The sequence below is a fragment of the Apodemus sylvaticus genome, chromosome 5 (assembly GCF_947179515.1).
Source record: "Apodemus sylvaticus chromosome 5, mApoSyl1.1, whole genome shotgun sequence".
NCBI classification, from domain to species: domain Eukaryota; kingdom Metazoa; phylum Chordata; class Mammalia; order Rodentia; family Muridae; genus Apodemus; species Apodemus sylvaticus.
In genome coordinates, this window is record NC_067476.1 from 28,163,684 (window position 1) to 28,184,400 (window position 20,717).

Here is a 20,717-nt window from a genome sequence, read left to right on the forward strand (position 1 = left end):
CAAAACTCTCAATCACCATAGATGGGGAAACCAAGATATGACAAAACCAAGTTTACCCAATATCTATCCACAAACCCAGCCCTACAAAGGAAAATAGGAGGAGAACACCAATACAAGGAGGGAAACTTCACCCTGGAAAATGCACGATAGTAACCTTCTTTCATCAAACCCAAAAGAAGATAACCAATCAAATATAAAAGATAACATCAAAAATGACAGGAAGTAATAATCACTATTCCTTAATATCCCTTAACATCAATGGACTCAATTCCCCAATAAAAAGACATAGACTAACAGACTGGATACGTAAACAGGATCCCACATTTTGCTGCATACAGGAAACACACCTCAGTGTCAAAGACAAACACTACCTTAGAGTAAAAGGCTGGAAGACAATTTTACAAGCAAATGGTCTCAGGAAAAAAGCCGGAGTAGCCATTCTAATATCAGAAAAAATTGACTTTCAGGCTAATGTCATCAAAAGAGATACTGATGGACACTTCTTGCTGGTCAAAGGATAAACACACCAAGAAGAACTCTCAATCCTGAACATCTATGCTCCAAATGCAAAGGAACCCTCATTCATAAAAGAAAATTTACTAAAGCTCAAAGCACACATTGCACCTAACACAACAATTGTGGGTGACTTCAACACTACACTTTCCTCAATGGATCAATCAGGAAAACAGAAACTGAACAGGGACACAATGAAACTAATTGAGGCTTTGAACGAATTAGATTTAACAGATATATATAGAACATTCTATCCTAAAGCAAAAGAATATACGTTTTTCTCAGCACCTCATGGTACCTTCTCCAAAATGGACCATATAATTGGTCACAAGACAGACCTCAACAAATATAAGAAGATCGAACTAATCCCATGCCTCCTATAAGATCACTATGGAGTAAAAGTGGTCTTCAATAGCAACAAAAACAACAGAAAAGCCACATACACGTGGAAACTGAACAATATTCTACTCAATAATACCTTGGTCAAGGAAGAAATAAAGAAAGAAATTAAAGACATTTTAGAACATAATGAAAATGAAGACACAACATACCCAAATCTATGGGACACAATGAAAGCAGTGCTAAGAGGAAAACACATACCTTTGAGTTCCTTCAAAAAGAAATTGGAGTAAGCATACACTAGAAGCTTAATGGAACAATTGAAAGCCCTAGAACAAAAAGAAGCTAATTTACCCAGGAGGAGAAGAAGACAGGAAATCATCAAACTCGGGGCTGAAATCAATCAAGTAGAAAGAAAGAGAACCATACAAAGAATCAACAAAGGAGCTGGTTCTTTGAGAAAATCAACAAGATAGATAAACCCTTAGCCAGACTAACCAAAGAACACAGAGACAATATCCAAATTAAGAAAATTAGAAATGCAGGCGGTGGCAGCAGCAACAGCAGCAGCAGCTGGTCCAGAGGAAGGGCCATCAGCAGTGGAACCAAGCTGACGGGGTCCAGGCAGACCCTGTGCTCACGACCACTGGCCATCACTGGCCAGCCAGGCTGTAAGCAACAGAGAATTTTTGGCGCATTTCACCACACAGAAGCCACATCAGAACTCTGCCTCCCGCCAGTCAGTTATGAGTGACTGGCCTCCATCTTGGTTCTCGGACGCCAGAGAGATCAGACAGACTGAGACCAACACAAATATAACCCGAGACCAACATTGCGGGGGTCTAAGCCTGACGGGCGTTGGCCTGCACCCAGGCACTGGGCTGGTCAGGGGGGAAAGGGCAGGGAGGCACCAGTGTGCAAACCTGGCCAGGAGGTTGTTTTCCTGGGCCAGCGCACTCGCTGCCGCCATTTTGCCGACTGGAAGCCAGAGAGTCCTACCAGGCAAAACCAAACCGGCTAACAGGCATAGCCCAAGGTGGACATAGCAGGGGTCTCAGACGGTCAGGCCCTGGACTGCCCCCAGGCGATGGACTGGTCATGGGCCATCTGTATGCCGACCCAGCCAGGAGATTGTTAGCCCAGCAGACTCTCCCAGCACTCTCAGGGAGTGCGTGCACGCTGCCATCCTGGCCACCTGACAGACCGAATTAACACTCATAGCTGAGGGGAACTTTGCTCAGACATTGGCCTGGCAGGCTTTTGCCTAGACTCAGGGCCTGAGCAGCGAGGCTAGTCTTGTGTACACCAACCCAGTTGGCAGTTCTGCTGGCCAGAAAAGTGATCAGCACTCAGAAAAGGTCCCTGCAGCTTACACCCCTCAGCACTCCCTGAAGGAGCAAACAGGCACCATCTGGTTCACACACAATCTGGGGCAAAGCACACTAGGGCTACAAGGGCACCCAAGAGGAGGACAGCACATCAGCAATCTGCAACGGGGGAAACCCTGCCATCCAGTGTTGTAGAAATAGCCCTAGAGCCTCTCAGGAGGCTGAAACACCAGCCAGAGACAAGACCAACTAGCTCCAGAGAACAAGATGGCAAAGGGCAAACGCAGGAATGCTACTAACAGAAATCTAGGCAATATGGCAGCATCTGAACCAAACTCTCCAACATCAGCAAGTCCTGGTTATGAAAACACACCAGAGAAACAAGATTTGGATTTAAAAATCACTGGTCATGACGCTGCTAGAAGAACACAAAAAGGACATAAATGAATCTCTTAAAGAAATACAGGGGAACATGAATAAGCTAGAAACCCGTATAATGGAAACACAAAAATCACTTAAAGAAATGCAGGAGAATAAGGCCCAAGAGATAGAAGCCAATAAATAAGAAAGGCAAAAAAAAAAAAAAAAAAAAAAAAAAAAAAAAAAACTTAAAGAAATGCAGGAGAACTTGAGTCAAGAGGCGGAAGTCATGAAAGAGGAAACACAAAAATCTCTTAAAGAGTTACAGGAAAACACAAACAAACAAATGATGGAACTGAGCAAAACCATCCTGGATCTAAAAACAGAAGTAGAAACAACTAAGAAATCACAAAGGGAGACAACTTTGGAGATAGAAAACCTTGAGAAGAAATCAGGGGCCATAGATGCAAATATCAACAACAGAATACAAGAGATGGACGAAAGAATCTCAGATGCTGAAGATACCATAGCAACCATTGACTCAACTGTCAAAGAAAATGCAAAATGCAAAAAGCTTGTATCCCAGAACATCTAGGAAATCCAGGATACAATGAGAAGACCAAACCAAAGGATTATAGGTATAGATAAGAGTAAAGATTTACAACTGAAAGGGCCAGCAAATATCTTCAACAAAATTATGGAAGAAAACTTTCCCAACTTAAAGAGAGAGATGCCTATGAATATACAAGAAGCCTACAGAACTCCAAACAGACTGGACCTGAGCAGAAATACCTCCCGTCACATAATAATCAAAACCCCAAATGCACTAAAGAAAGAAAGAATATTAAAGGCAGTAAGAGAAAAAGGCCAAGTAACATATAAAGGAAGACCTATCAGAATCACACCAGACTTCTCACGGGAGACCGTGAAAGCTAGAAGATCCTAGGCAGATCTCATGCAGACTCTAAGATAACACAAATGTCAGCCAAGACTACTATACCTAGCAAAACTCTCATTCACCATAGATGGAGCAACCAAGATATTCCATGACAAAACCAAATTTACACAATATCTTTCCACAAACCCAGCTCTGCAAAGAATAATAGGAGGAAAACTCCAATACAAGGAGGGAAACTACACCCTGGAAAAAGCAAGATAGTTACCTTCCTTCATCAAACCCAAAAGAAGATAACCACTCAAATATAAAAAGAACATCAAAAATGACAGGAAGTAATAATCACTATTCCTTAATATCTCTTAACATCAATGGTCTCAATTCCCCCAATAAAAAGACATAGACTAACAGATTGGATAAGGGAACAGGACCCTACAATTTGTTGCATAGAGGAGACACACCTCAGTGTCAAAGATAAAAACTACCTTAGAGTAAAAGGCTGGAAGACAATCTTACAAGCCAATGGTCACAGGAAAGGAGCAGGAGTAGCCATTCTAATATCAGATAAAATTGACTTTCAACCTAAAGTCATCAAAAGAGACACAGAAGGACACTTCTTGCTGGTAAAAGGAAAAATCCATCAAGAAGAACTTTCAATTCTGAACATCTATGCGCCAAATGCAAGGGCACCCTCATTCGTAAAAAAAACTTTGCTAAAGCTCAAAGCACACATTGCACCTAACACAATAATTGTGGGGGACTTCAACACTCCACTCTCCTCAATGGACCGATCGGGAAAACAGAAACTAAACAGGGACATAGTAAAACTAATTGAAGCTTTAGACCAATTGGATTTGACTAATATTTAGAGAACATTTCACCCTAAAGCAAAAGAACATACCCTTTTCTCAGCACCTCATGGTACCTTCTCCAAAATCGACCACATAATTGGTCACAAGGCAGACCTCAACAAATATAAGAAGATCGAACTAATCCCATGCCTCCTATCAGATCACTATGGGGTAAAAGTGGTTTTCAATAGCAACAAAAACAACAAAAAGCCCACATACACATGGAGGCTGAATAATACTCTGCTCAATGACAGCCTGGCCAAAGAAGAAAGAAAGAAAGAAATCAGAGACTTTTTAGAATTTAATGAAAATGAAGGCAAAACATACCCAAATCTTTGGGACACAATGAAAGCAGTGCTCAGAGGAAAACTCATAGCCCTGAGTGCCTCCAAAAAGAAAACGGAGAGAGCATACACTAGCAGCTTAACGACACACCTGAAAGTCCTGGAACAAAAAGAAGCCAATTCACCCAGGAGGAGTAGAAGACAGGGAATCATCAAACTCAGGGCTGAAATCAATCAATTGGAAACAAAGAACCATACAAAGAATCAACGAATCCAGGCACTGGTTCTTTGAGAAAATCAACAAGATAGATAAACCCTTAGCCAGACTGACCAAAGGGCACAGAGAAAGTATCCAAATTAACAAACTTAGAAATGAAAAGGGGGATACAACAACAGAAAGGGAAGGGGTGGGTGGGAGGACAGGGGAAGAGAAAGGGGCTTATGGAACTTTTGGGGAGTGGGGGGCTAGAAAAGGGGAAATCATTTGAAATGTGAATAAAAAATTATATCGAATAAAAAAAAGAAATATCTCTATTAGTAATAGAAATTCCTTATAATAAACCATGAGATTTTAGGTTATGTTTTCAATTTGAAAGATGTGTAGGTTAACCTAGAAAACTGGAATACCCAAAACATAATCCACACATCAAATGAGGTACAAGAAGAAAGGAGGAGTGGCCCCTTGTTCTGGAAAGACTCAGTGAAGCAGTATAGAGCAAAATCAGAACAGGGAAGTGGGAAGGTTTGGGTGGGAAAACAGGGGGAGGGAAGGGGACTGATGGGACTTTCAGGGAGTGGGGGTCCAGAAAAGGGGAAATCATTTGAAATGTAAATAAATATATCAATAAAAAAAAGAAAGAAAAAAAAAGAAATAGAAGGGGTCATAGAAAGCCTTCTGACCAAAAAAAGCACAGGAGCAGATGGTTTTAGTGCAGAATTCTATCAGACCTTCAAAGAAGACTTAACACCATGGCGAGGATGTGGAGAAAGAGGAACACACCTCCACTGCGGGTGGGGTTGCAAATTGGTACAACCACTCTGAAAATCAGTCTGGCGGTTCCTCAGAAAACTGAGCACCTCACTTCCAGAAGATCCTGCTATACCACTCCTGGGCATATACCCAGAGGATTCCAGCATGTAATAAGGATACATGCTCCACCATGTTCATAGCAGCCCTATTTATAATAGCCAGAAGCTGGAAAGAACCCAGGTATCCCTCAACAGAAGAATGGATGCAAAAAAATGTGGTATATCTACACAATGGAGTACTATTCAGCTATTAGAAACAATGAATTCATGAAATTCTTAGGCAAATGGATGGAGCTGGAGAACATCATACTAAGTGAGGTAACCCAGTCTCAAAAGATCAATCATGGTATGTACTCACTAATAAGTGGATATTAGCCTGGAAAACTGGAATACCCCAAACCTAATCCACACATCAAATGAGGTACAAGAAGAAAGGAGGAGTGGCCCCTTGTTCTGGAAAGACTCAGTGAAGCAGTATAGGGCAAAACCAGAACGGGGAAGTGGGAAGGGGTGGGTGGGAGAAAAGACTTTACACCAATCCTCTTCAAGCTATTCCACCAAATAGAAACAGAAGGAACACTACCCAACTTCTTCTATGAAGTCACAATTACACTGATACCAAAACCACACAAAGATCCAACAAAGAAATAGAATTTCATGCCCATTTCCCTTATGAATATTGATGCAAAAATACTCAATAAAATTCTTGCCAACCGAATCCAAGAACACATAAAAACAATCATCCACCATGGTCAAGTAGGCTTCATCCCAGGGATGCAGGAACAGTTCAATATATGGAAATCCATCAATGCAATCTACTACATAAACAAACTAAAGAAAAAACCACATGATCATTTCATTAGATGCTGAAAAAGCATTTGACAAAGTTCAATATCCTTTCATGCTAAAAGTCTTGGAAAGGACAGGAATTCAAGGCCCATATCTAAGCATAGTAAAAGCAATATACAGCAAACCAGTAGCCAACATCAAACTAAATGGAGAGAAACTTGAAGCAATTCCACTAAAATCAGGGATGAGACAAGGCTGCCCCCTTTCTCCATATCTTTTCAGTATAGTTCTTGAAGTCCTAGCTAGAGCAATTAGACAACATAAGGAGGTCAAAGGGATACAAATTGGAAAGAAAGAAGTCAAACTATCACTATTTGCAGATGATATGATAGTATACTTAAGTGACCCAAAAAACTCTACCAGAGAACTCCTACAGCTGATAAACAACTTCACCAAAGTGTCTGGTTACAAAATTAACTCAAACAAATCAGTAGCCTTTCTATACTCAAAGGATAAGCAGGCTGAGAAAGAAATTAGGGAAATGACACCTTTCACAATAGCCACAAACAGCATCAAGTATCTTGGGGTGACTCTAACCAAACAAGTGAAAGACCTATATGACAAGAACTTCAGATCTCTGAAGAAGGAAATCGAAGAAGACCTCAGAAAATGGAAAAATCTTCCACGCTCATGGATTGTCAGGATTAATATAGCTAAAATGGCTTGCCAAAAGCAATCTACAGATTCAATGCAATCCCCATCAAAATCCCAACTCAGTTCTTCATAGAGCTAGAAGGAGCAATTCTCAAAGTCTTCTGGAATAACAAAAAAACCAGGATAGCTAAAACTATTCTCAACAGTAAAAGAACTTCTGGGGGAATCAGTATCCCAGACCTCAAACATTACTACAGAGCAATAGTGATTAAAAACTGCATGGTATTGGTACATTGTCAGGCAACCGGATCAATGGAATAGGATTGAAGACCCAGAAATGAACCCATACACCTATGGTCACTTGATCTTCGACAAAGGAGCTGAAAGCATTCAGTAGAAAAATGATAGCCTTTTCAACAAATGATGCTGGTTCAATTGGAGGTCAGCATGCAGAAGAATGCAAATCAATCCACTCTTATTTCCTTGTATTAAGCTCAACTCCAAGTGGATCAAGGACCTCCACGTAAAACCTGACACACTGAAACTAATAGAAAAGAAACTGGGTAAGACCCTTGGGGACATGGGCACAGGGGAAAAGTTCCTGAACAGAACACCAATAGCTTATGCTCTAAGATCAAGAATTGACAAATGGGACCTCATAAAACTACAAAGCCTCTGTAAGGCAAAGGACACTGTCAAAAGGACAAACCGTCAACCAACAGATTGGAAAAGGATCTTCACCAACCCTAAATCCGACAGAGGGCTAATATCTAATATATACAAAGAACTCAAGAAGGTAGAACCCAGAGAACCAAATAACCCCATTAAAAAGTGGAGTGCCGAGCTAAACAAAGAATTTTCACATGAAGAACTTCGGAGGGCTGAGAAACACCTTAAGAAATGTTCAACATTATTAATCATTAGGGAAATGGAAATCAAAACAACCCTGAGATTTCACCTCACACCAGTCAGAATGGCTAAGGTCAAAAACTCAGGAGACAGCAGGTATTGGCGAGGATGTGGAGAAAGAGGAACACTCCTCCACTGCTGGTGGGATTGCAAGACGGTACAACCACTTTGGAAATCAGTCTGGCAGTTCCTCAGAAATCTGGGCATGACACTTCCAGAGGACCCTGCTATGCCACTCCTGGGCATATACCCACAGGATTCCCTGGCATGCAATAAGGACACATGCTCCACTATGTTCATAGCTGCCCTATTTGTAGTAGCCAGAAGCTGTAAAGAACCCAGGTGTCCCTCAACGGAGGAATAGATACAAAAAATGTGGTATATTTACACAATGGAGTACTATTTAGCCATTAGAAACAATGAATTCATGGAATTTTTAGACAAATGGATGGATCTGGAGAACATCATACTAAGTGAGATAACCCAGCCTCAAAAGATCAATCATGATATGCACTCACTGATAAGTGGATATTAGCCTAGAAACTTTGAATACCCAAGACATAATCCACATATTAAATGATGTGCAAGAAGAACAGAGGAGTGGCCCCTGGTTCTTGAAAGACTCAGTGCAGCAGTATAGGGGAATACTAGAACAGGGAAGTGGGAAGGGGTAGATGGGGGAGCAGAGCTTATAGGACTTTCAGGGAGTGGGGAGCCAGAAAAGGGGAATCATTTGAAATATAAATAAAAATATATTGAATAAAAAAAAAAGAAAAAGTAGGTCCTGTTCAACTTTATGGTTCTAATTTGACTACAGTGACCAAATCTTTTGTCAACTTCAGATAGAGTGTGAGCCACATTAAGATGGGCTATCTTAAACTGAATTAATTGACCTTCATCATAATGTACCCTATTAGAGAATCCTATTATTTCCCAAGGCATGAAATAATCCTTTAAACTAAATTATGCATTAAACATCTCTATAGTTTCTTTTGTATTGAAAAAGCCTTAAGTTTAATTAAACAGCTGTTGGTTGCCTCCAAATTCTGCATGCCACGGTGGCACCTTTGGGGATATGGTGCCATGTTAGCCATTGTAGTTCATAGGTATCATAGCTGGGCACAGTTACTGGTCATTTCCTTTCCCTGGAAGCTTGCATGGCAACAACATTTAAAGGAAGAGTTCATAATTTGAAAGAAAGGAAGGTGAGATACATTGAAGCCAATGAGGAGAGAAAAGGGAAGTGAAAAAATTATGTAATTATGTTTCAATTTCCAGAAATAAAAATGTATTTTTAAAAATGTCTATAACTTTATAATAAGGAAAAACCATTTCAGCATTTGTTAACTTGACCATTATCTTGAAAACCAGCAATCAAACTATTAGTAATTTTATTTATAATTTTAGTGCTATATAATTAATAAAAAGCATAAATATATGTATATTCATATGCACCCTTCCATTGCATACTATAATCCAAAAGAAAAAACAGTACATCAAATCCAAAAGACACATAGAATTTCAAACTTAGGACTGACTAGGGAAGACATATTCTGGAACTGCCTGGTTGTACTGTAGCAGGAGTGTAACCAGTAAGATTAAAGAGTGAAACCCAGCATGCCTAGGATTTCACACAGCACATTTCACAGGGACTTACTGACAGACGTGCAGTTCTGAGCAGCAAGGGACTAATTGGACCATCTCATTTTGATTGAGAACGAAGAGCATTTATGTTGGCCAGGGCAAATGTGACTTCATCCCAGTGGGTCATGCATGCTTTATTTAAGCTAATGTCAAAGATCTGGGTGTGTTACTGGCATCAGAGGTCTGACTGCAGAGTTCAACATGCTACTACTCTAATGGTTTTGTCTATTTATGGTTTACTGGAAATTCATGAAGACAAACCTGAACAGAATAACTGTGGGACAATTATGGTGGTTATGAGTCAGCATAGCTCAACTATGTCAAGCTGTCATACTCATAAAAATGAGTTTTCCTTTTTATTGGTATATATGTGTATATACATGTATAGAGTAGGAGTATGCCTCCTTCACTCATGCCTCTTTACTCTCCCTCTTCTTACCCTTGTCTTTCTCTCCATCCCATTATTTCCATTAGACAATTTTACTTCAACTTGTATATCATACATACACATGTACATACATACAAATATACATACATACATACATACATACATGCATTACTTTTTATGGTTTTATGGTTTACTTTTTATGGAACAACAATTGTTTTAAAAGATTAAGATATTTTCCCTTCTAAAATTAACTAATTCTCTAAGTATATTATCTCCAGTTGTACTAACTTGCTGTAGACAACATGGCTTCATTTTTATGGCTGAAAATAAATCCATATATATATATATATATATATATATATATATATATATATATATATATCACATCCATTTCTCTGCCAATGGATAACATAGTTTGATTCCATAATTTGTGAGGAGTACTGCATATGCAAAGTACTCTGTCATATGTTGACTTGGAGTTTTTCATGTAACCACCAGAAGTGGTAAAGATAGGTCATTTGGTGTATCTGTTGTTTTGGGGACTACCAAACTAATTACATTAAAGACTTGACTTTTTTCTATTCCCACCAGCATTATATAATGGTTCCCTTCTTTCCCATCTTTGCCAAAATTGGCTGTTATTTGATTTGCTAATGACTGCCATTCTGCTTTGGGTGTGATGGAATATCTTTGCAGTTTAAATATTAATTTGTCTGATGGCAAATGTCACTGAATTTTGTTCATTTTTTGTTGGCAATTTGTATTTCATCTTTTGGGAACTGTTTGTTCCATTAGCCCATTTACTGACTTGATTATTTGACTTCTTGTCATGTTATTTTGAGGTTTTTATAAATTCTAGATGTGAATCACCAGTTTCACGTATAGCTAGAAAAGAATTTTTCCCATTCTATAGAAAATCTCTTCCAATGTTTCATTTATTGTATAGAAGCTTTTTTAATATAATGGTGTCCTATTTAACAAGTGTCGGCATTATTTCCCAATTAGAATTCTATTCAGGATATCCTTGTATTGTAGATCTATATCCTGAAGTGTTTTTCCTCTTACATTAAGATCCATCCTTCTATTTGGACTTGGCTTTTGTACAGTGTAAGAAATAAGAACATGCAGTTTTTACAGATCCATTTGTTAATGAGACTCTCTTTTCTGCAATTTCTATTTTGGGTACCTTTATCATAAAATAAGTTAGTGTAGTAGTGTCAGTTTATGTCTATATTCTAAAATATTCTACTGACCTATTCCTTTGCACCAGCACCATGGCATTTAGTTAATATGCCTTTATAGTACAGCTTGAGGTTGAGTATTTTGATGTTCTCAGCATTGTATTTTCTGTTTAGAATTACTTTGGTTTTTTTGTTTTTGTTTTTCTTCCATGGGACTTTTATTATATTTTTCTCATTGTTTGAAGAATGTAATTGATGAGGATTATGTTGAACTTATAGATTACTTGGGAAAATTAAAGTCTTTTATTTCTATATTCTTTGTTTACATTCAAAATGCCTTCCCCTTTTCTGGTTACCCCCTCCACATAAGTCCCATAAACTCTCTTCCCTCCAGCCATTCCCCCAATCACCCCCTCCCATTTCTCTGTCCTAGTACTCCCCTACAATGCTGCATCAAGCCTTTCCAGGTCCTTCTTCATGGAAATCATTTGATATGTTAATTGTGTCTTGAGTATTCAGACCTTCTGGGCTAATTAATATACATTTATCAGTGACTGCATTCCATGTATATTCTTTTGTGACTGGGCTACTTAGGATGATATTTTCCAGATCCAACCATTTGCCTAAAAATTTCATGAATTCATTGTTTTTAATTGCTGAGTAGTATTCCATTGTGTAAATATACCACATTTTCTGTATCCATTCCTCCATTGAGGGACATCTGGGTTCTTTCCAGCTTCTGGCTATTATAAATAAGGCTGCTATGAACATAGTGGAGCATGTGTCCTTATTGCATGCTGGGGAATCCTCTGGGTATATGCCCTGGAGTGGTATAACAGGGTCCTCTGGAAGTGTCATGCCCAGTTTTCTGAGGAACCGCCAGACTGATTTCCAGAATGGTTGTACCATCTTGCAATCTCACCAGCAGTGGAGGAATGTTCCTCTTTCTCCACATCCTCGCCAGCACCTACTGTCTCCTGAGTTTTTAATCTTAGCCATTTTGACTCTAAGATCAAGAATTGACAAATTTGATCCCATAAAATTGTAAGGCAAAGGACAGTGTCAAAATGACAAAACAGCAACCAACAAATTGGGAAAAGATCTTCACCAACTCTACATCTGACAGAGGGCTAATATCCAATATATACAAAGAACTCAAGAAGGTAGACTCCAGACAGCCAAATTAAAATCTTTATAACAATATTAGTTGTGTCCATTTATAGGCATAAAAGGTCTTTATACTTTCTAGAGTTTTGTTTAATTTCTTTCTCCAGTGTCTTAAAGTTTTTATTGTAGAGGTTCTGCATCTCATTGTTTAGGTTTATTCTTAGGTATATTTTGTGGAGCTATCGGGAATGAAATTTTTTTTCCTAATTCATTTCTTGGCAGGTTCATTGTTGATATATAAAAAAGCATAATCCCTTCTACATTTTAACTTTAGTATTTTGCCAAAAGGGTTATTCAGGAATCCATAGGGACTATTGTGTTCTATTGAAGGAGAAGTCCAACAGAAACACTATGTAGGAGACCCTGAAAATAGTGAAAGAATCAGAAAAAAACTGGTGGAAGAGTCTGTACTTAAAAGCAAGTTTATATCAAAGACTTTAAGTAAGAAAGAAGTTGAGAAAGAGGGTGAAGATGCTAGTTTGCATCAGGAGACAGATAAATGGATATCAAACCAAGGTCACACCAGGAAAAGAGCCAAGTCTAATTTCAAGCTCAAGTAGGGTCAGTCTGGCAGTATGTGAGAGTCTTCCACCATTGTTTGCTGATGGACCACTAGACACTCAGGATAAAATTCAACTGAATGTCAGATGTTCTTCTTATTAAGAGGGGACAAAATGCATAAATGATGTCTCTGAAAGGGAAAACAAGGATAAAGGCAAAGAAAATGTCCCAAGGAAGATGCTATTCAGACCTCCAGCCAAGGATATGAAAACTCACTGGAATAGATTGATGTAGATTTCTTGTAAATACAATGAAATGAACCCAAGGGACCAAATGATGATGATAAAATTAGAACAAGGGAGTCTGAAATGTGTCCATGACAACAATGCTGCTACACCTATAGCTACTGAATTTGAGATGGTCCACAATCATCTGGGTCAAACTGGGAACACTGTCATCATCAACCAAGATAGCACCATAAGAATCTATGAACAGATTTTCAGAACATATGAAAGATGATCATTTCAACAGATTAATTTTCAAGAAAGATGATACCAGTAAGATGAGAAGTGAACTAGACAGAACAGACATCTAAATGACATTAGAGGAAACTGTCAAGTACTGAGCCACACTTCACATGGCCACGAGAGTCGCACAGATCCCTGGAGTCACTGCCTTGAAACTCTGCCTTGGATTCAGGTGACGGTCCAAAGCATTTGACTCCCTGCCACTAAAGCCAGCAGTTGTAACATGTAGTTTTAGTTCAACTTGTGTTTAGTTCTAGGAGGTGACCATGCTACCAACCCCCTTCCAGCTTCCCATGAATCCTCAGATAAAAGACACAGACAAACATTTGTTCAACTTCAACTTGCCTTCTGGCACAATTTCTGGGTGCTACTATCTCCTGTCTGGAAAATACGGCCTTATTAATTTCTTATCTCTGTCTCTCCTACCTGCCCCAAACTTCAGTTACTGAATTCCCCTAACCATCTGCCTATAGGAGTGGCCTGTGTGGTCACTCCATTTTGACATTTTGAGATCTCACATGGCTCTTAATTCTCTCTCTAAAGCATGGTGAACTCCTTTCTCCTCCCTTGCATTCTTCTTTTCCTTCAGGGACCCAGAATTCCCACCTGTACCTTCCTCCCAGCAATTGGCCCGTGGCTTTCTTTTCTGACAGATCAAGAACCAATTGGGACAGGGTCTTAACATCAGAACTGTCCCCTACAAGAAGCTTCAGTAGAATCTCCATTTTCACCTATCTAGGACCTTCTCCTTCATAATGTCCAGAAGCAGCAGCAGCAACAAAAGAAAAATACTGCTACTTACTTAATTATACACTACTTATTCTTCATATACTACTTAATCAGTGAGTCCTACCACTCCAAGGCTACATTAGACCTCTCAACAGAGCCAGGTTTCTCACTGTCTCCTGAACAGTATCCTAACTCCAACCATTGATTTTGACCTCTCTCTTACCCAGTGGCCTATAGCTCTCAGCATGTTCATCAGCTGCTTCACCCATCCCAGTAGCATGGTTTACCCCCCATCTAAGTAGCAGTAGACAGCTTACCAAGACATGACTGGGGAGGGGGTGGCATTGGCTTCATAACAATGGTCTACTCAGCAACTAGGAGAGCATTATGGGAGTCCCTATGCAAGGCCTAGTTGTCCAGAACATTTCACTGCCTTCTTACCAAGTCCTAATAGGAAGTGACTTGCAAGAACTTGCCCAGTTGCCTTTGCAACAAACCATGCTGGTCTCTGCTGGCCAGTCTGTGCAAGAAGGCCTCCCAGCAGGTGATAACTCCCAGGACCAATACACAAATTGACAACATCCCTGACATATCTCCATCCCATTCTACAGCATTTATCCATGTACTACAGCATGATCTTACTGGCACAGCATAACTGTAAGAAAAATGTCGCCTGGATACCCAGAATCCATCCATAGTTTGATGTAGTCACAATAAATATTACAGTGTGGAGCAGTTGGGTCAGAAACTAGGAAACCAGCACCAGACTGGTGATAACTCCCAGGACCAATACTCAAATTGACAACATCCCTGACATATCTCTGTCACATTCTACAGAACGCTCTTTGTCACCAGCCTGGTGACTCAGTCCCCTACTTGTCTACACACAATTCCCCTAGTCTAGGCAAGCTGGTCAGCCATTATAGGACAATCTTTCCATCTGTCCACCCTTGCTCTTTGACAAGTTAACTTACATGAAACAAAAGGGATAGACTGGATTGAAACATGGAAACTGGGACACAAAACAAGCATTCAAATCTACTGCCACTGACCAAGGACAGCAGATTCGATGCTAGAGGTTTCAGAGCTTCCTGAAGGTATCAATCATAGGAAAGCATCCAAACTCTTCAGCCAGTTCTACATGACTTGGACCACCCAGACCTGTATTCTAGTATGATTATATTTCCTAGTCCCCCAGATGCCCATAACTTCTTTCATTTCATCAAAAACTCTGTGAATCATTGCATTTTTGAGGGACCTAAAAGAACTCTGACCTGAGGATCTTAGAGCAAATCAGCTCCTAACAAGTGGGGAGGGGAAGAAAGTGACAGAAGACACATGAAGTATGAGTAGAGGGAGAGAAAGCAGAAAGATTGGGACAGAGGTAAGAAGTAAGGAGATGGATGCCAAATTGGAGCCTATCATATTATGGCTGAAGAGAGAGGCAGATTCTTATACTGGCCCTAGACCCGTTTCTACTCCTTGGGTTGCCGTTTTCCTGATTGAACCTTTGTTTCCCTGTTCTTCCCATCTCCTCTATTATATTTTTTCAAACTCTTCTCCAACCATTAAATTAATTTCACTAATTGTGGGGGTAGAATTGAGAAGGTCCCACACTCCTCTCTTTTTCCATTTCACCAACATCCCATCTCCCTTTCCTCTTTTGGCCTCAACTAAAAGTATTTGGACAGAATTTTTTAAAAAAAGAAATTCATTGATTTCCCTATTTTCTCCATTTTTGTCTCCTTATACCTCAAAAAGGTATACTTGGGGCTTCCTACCCCCAGTCCCCAGAACACTTATACATTTTCCTGGTGGTTTGTGACACAGTAAACAAGACATCTATTGCACATACAAATGCACTGTAAATTTTATTTAATCTTCTGGGGGTTTTTTTGTTTGTTTGTGAGTTACTTGGGTGGAGTTTCATTTTATTTTTAGATATAAAAAACTTATCACTTGGGAAAAATGCTTTCCAAATCTTTCAAGAGAAATCTCTTATCCACTGTTACTGAAATCAAGTGTCCTATCCATGTTTTAAAAAAAAAGAAGAAGAAGTATAAGTTCTTTAACTAATTTAATGTAGTACAAAGTTAAATTTTAGCCAACTTTAAAGTCAAACTATCAAAATTTCCAAAATTCAACTGGGAGGGGAGAGTAGAATCAGCATACTTTGTAGTAGACTTTTATACTTCTTCCTATGGTTTGTCCCATCTTTCTTCACATGATTAACACACAGTACATACGTCATACATAACACAACAGCAACTTGTGTGATTTTTGACTAGTCTTACGTCATAAAATGTGATAATGTCTAAGAGAGTTATTTGAACAGCGTAGTAGATTTTGGCTACAGGCTAGTCAAGAGGTAAAGACTAGAATTTTCTCAGATATGCTGGCATTTAAAGTAGTATATGTCCAATTATAGAAGAGGTATAGTTTCAGAACTAAGAAATTACTTAACAGAAATTTTGAATTCTGTGTTTGTACTTAGCAATGTTCTAGAAATTGACACAGAAATATTCTGAATTATTTGGAAATTGCTTCCTAATTACCATTTGCTCGTGATTTAAAAATCAGGTCTTGCATGCCAGATGATCAAGTGAGTCCAAACTGAACCACATTAATTCTCATGAACCCAAAAAGCAAAATTTCACTGAAAAACTCTATGATATATTCACACTAGCACCAAAAAACATCATAATAGGAAGGAGACTGAACTGCTTATCCTATCAGCACCAGCACAGCACACATTGTTTAACTGTATATCTTGATGTTTGCTGGATATAATTACAATATACTTTATTTAATCTGTTTGCTGTTTGGTTTGGTTTGGTTTGGTTTGGTTTGGTTTGGTTTGGTTTGGTTTGGTTTGGTTTGGTTTGGTTTGGTTTTGGTTTGTTTCTTTGATTGATTGGTTGGCTAGTTGTATTGATGGTTGTTGGTTGGTTGGTTGTAAATATAAAAAAGATCATGGCATTGAAAATTACTCTTTCAAATTCTTACAAGAGAAAATTTTTATCTACTACTCTGAAATGCATATTGCACTCTACAAAACTAGCATGATGCTTATTGCTACATCTCTACTCTAAGTGGCCCATTGAGCTTTGTAAAGCACCATTTTCTTGCATATTAAAGTAATGTTGTCAATCTGCACTCTATTGAATTCATTATTTTACTTTGATTATATCTTTTATTTGTTTTAAGGTTTTATAACAGTAGTAAAAGGTTAATTGCTAAGAAAAATATTCATCACTTAATACATTTAAGAAAATAGTTGAAGGTCACAGAACCGTATCTTTCAAATGGAATATATGCAACATTGAAGTGTGAATACAACTGCACCTTTTAAAATATCTACTCAGCACTCTGGGAGGCAGAGGCAGGCAGATTTCTGAGTTCGAGGCCAGCCTGGTCTACAGAGTAAGTTCCAGGACAGCCAGGGCTACACAGAGAAACTTTGTCTCGGAGAAAGAAAAAAAAAGTAAAATATCTACGCAAAACTGTCTAGTGTAGCTTTCATTCCTTTCTCCCAGGCTTATGTTTCATTCTATTGCAGCCTGACACCCAGAGTCTCTCTTCCTACCCTACCTCCACTCCCTGGGGACTCTGTATCTTGGTACAGACCAAGGATCTCACCAACTACTATGTTCTACCACTTTGCTCAGCCTGCCCTCCTATCCTATCTCCATTCCTCTCTGTCATTCACTGACCTACAGAAAGATTCTCTACCAGGAACATCACAGACACTTAGATCCTAAGACACTTGTCTTAGGATCTAAAGAGAGTAACAACAACCAAAGAATGGAAGACACACCTAAAAATACAAAACTAGATAGCTAGTCAAATAGAAATCTCAAACGTAGTAACTCCAGATATATATAACTAAGCACAAAAACACAGACATGAACAACCAGGGTAATATGCCTCCTTTAGAATCTAGTAACTGCACAGCAATAAGCCCTAAAAAGACAATTTAGCTAGCACATAATACAGGGATCTCAAAATATATTTAATATATTCAAGGGCTTAAAGAAAGTATGAATAAATGCTGTTATAGAGATCATAAAAAGATAGTCAAAGGAATTAAGAAAACCAGTTTAATCCACTAGTTTTCAATCTGTGCATCATGACCTCTTTGAAAGCCAAACAACCCTTTCACAGGAGCCACAAATTAGATATCCTGTATATCAGGTATTTACATTATGATTCATAACAGTAGCAAAATTACAGTGATGCAGTAGCAAAGAAAATAATTTATGATTCGTAGTCACTACAGCATAAACTGTATTGAAGGGTTGAAACATTAGGAATGTTGAGAACCATTGGTTTAAAACAAGAAAATAGAAACATCAAAGAAAATCAAAACTGGGGTCTCCACCTCTGGATTGGGAACAGCCTGGGCTGTAGCGCCCTGTCTCCAGGCAGTGCAAAAGGCCAGCTGTGCACCCAAACGCCAGCTGCAAGGAGGCAGCTTGCACTGGTGAGTCTGTCTGGCCCAGCAGAGCAAAGGACCCAGTCCAGAGGCTTCTGGCAGGAGCCTTCCGGTCCCCACCTCTGGATTGGGAAAAACCTGGGCCACAGCGCCCCATCTCCAGGCAGTACATAAGGCCAGCTGTGCACCCGGAGGCCACATTTGCACTCACTCTTGCACGGGTGAGTCCTGCATTGACAACAAGACCAACTAAGACCAGTGAGAACTAGATGGCAAAAGGCAAACATAGGAACTTTACTAACAGAAATCAAGGCATTATGGCAGCATCGGAACCCAATTCTCCAACAACAGCAAGTCCTGGATACACCAACACACCAGAAAAACAAGATTTGGATTTAAAACCACTGGTCATGAGGCTAGTAAAGGAACACATGAAGGACATAAATAAATCTCTTTAAAAAAAAATTCAGGAGAAAATGGATCAAAAGTTAGAAGCCCTTAGAAGGGAAACACAAAAATCATTAAAAGAAATTCAGGAGAATATGGGTCAAAAGATAGAAGCCAATATGGAGGAAATGCAAAAATCACTTAAAGAAATACAGGAGAAATTTGGTCAACAGGCTGAGGTCATGAACGAGGAAACACAAAAATCTCTTAAAGAATTACAGGAAAACACAAACAAGCAAGTGAAGGAGTTGAGCAAAACTATCCAGGATCTAAAAACAGAAGTAAAAACAACTAAGAAATCACAAAGGGAAACAACTTTAGAGATAGAAAACCTTGGGAAGAAATCAGGGGACATAGATGCAAATATCAACAACAGAATACAAGAGATAGAAGAAAGAATCTCAGATGCCAAAGATACCATAGAAACCATGGAATCAATGGTCAAAGAAAATGCAAAATGCAAAAAGTTTATAACCTAAAACATCCAGGAAATACAGGACACAAGGAGAAGGCCAAACTTAAGGATGATAGGCATAGCTGAGAGTGAAGATTTACAACTTAAAGAGCCAGCAAATATCTTCAATAAAATTATGGAAGAAAACTTCCCTAATCTAAAGAGAGAGATGCCCATGAATATACAAGAAGCCTACAGAACTCCAAACAGACTGGACCTGAACAGAAATACCTCCTGTCACATAATAATCAAAACCCCAAATGTACTAAACAAAGAAAGAATATTAAAGGCAGTAAGAGAAAGAGGCCAAGTAACATATAAAAGAAGACCTATCAGAATCACACCAGACTTCTCACCAGAGTCTATGAAAGCTAGAAGATCCTGGGCAGATCTCATGCAGACTCTAAAAGAACACAAATGCCAGCCAAAACTACTATACCCAGCAAAACTCTCAATCACCATAGATGGAGAAACCAAGATATTCCATGACAAGACCAAGTTTACCCAATATCTTACCATAACCCATCCCTACAAAGGATAATAGGAGGAAAACACCAATACAAGGAGGGAAACTTCACCCTGGAAAAAGCAAGATAGTAACTTTCTTTCCTCAAACCCAAAAGAAAATAACCAATCAAATATAAAAAATAACATCAAAAATGATAGGAAGTAATAATCACTGTAGTGGCTATTCCTGGTTGTCAACTTGACTATATCTGGAATGAACTAAAGTCTAGAATTGGAAGGCTCACCTATGATCCTTGGAGGTTCAGAGATATAAGTTTCTGACCTGGATCTTGGTATGGAGATCTTGAAGCATAGTGGCTAAGACAAGGAGATCTCTGAGTTCAAGATCATTTGGGGTTAAAGGTATGGATGCACATGCCTTTAATCTGGGCCACACCCTCTGCTGGAGAACTACAGCCTTTAATCTGGGCCACACCCTCTGCTGGAGAACTACAGCCTTTAATCTGGGCTATACACTGGCTGGAGATATATAAGGACATTGGAAGAAGGAAGATTTACTCACTCTTCCTTTCCTGCTTGCCTCGTGGGACTGAGAAACTGCTAGATCCTTGGACTTCCATCCACAGCTGCTGCTGACCATTTTTGGGGAGTTGGACTATAGACTGTAAGTCATTGACAAATTCCCTAACTACATAAAGACTATCCATACATTCTGTGACTCTAGAGAATCCAAACTAATACAATCACTATTACTTAATAAGTCTTCACATCAATGGACTCAATTCCCAAATAAAAAGACATAGACTAACAGACTGGATACATAAA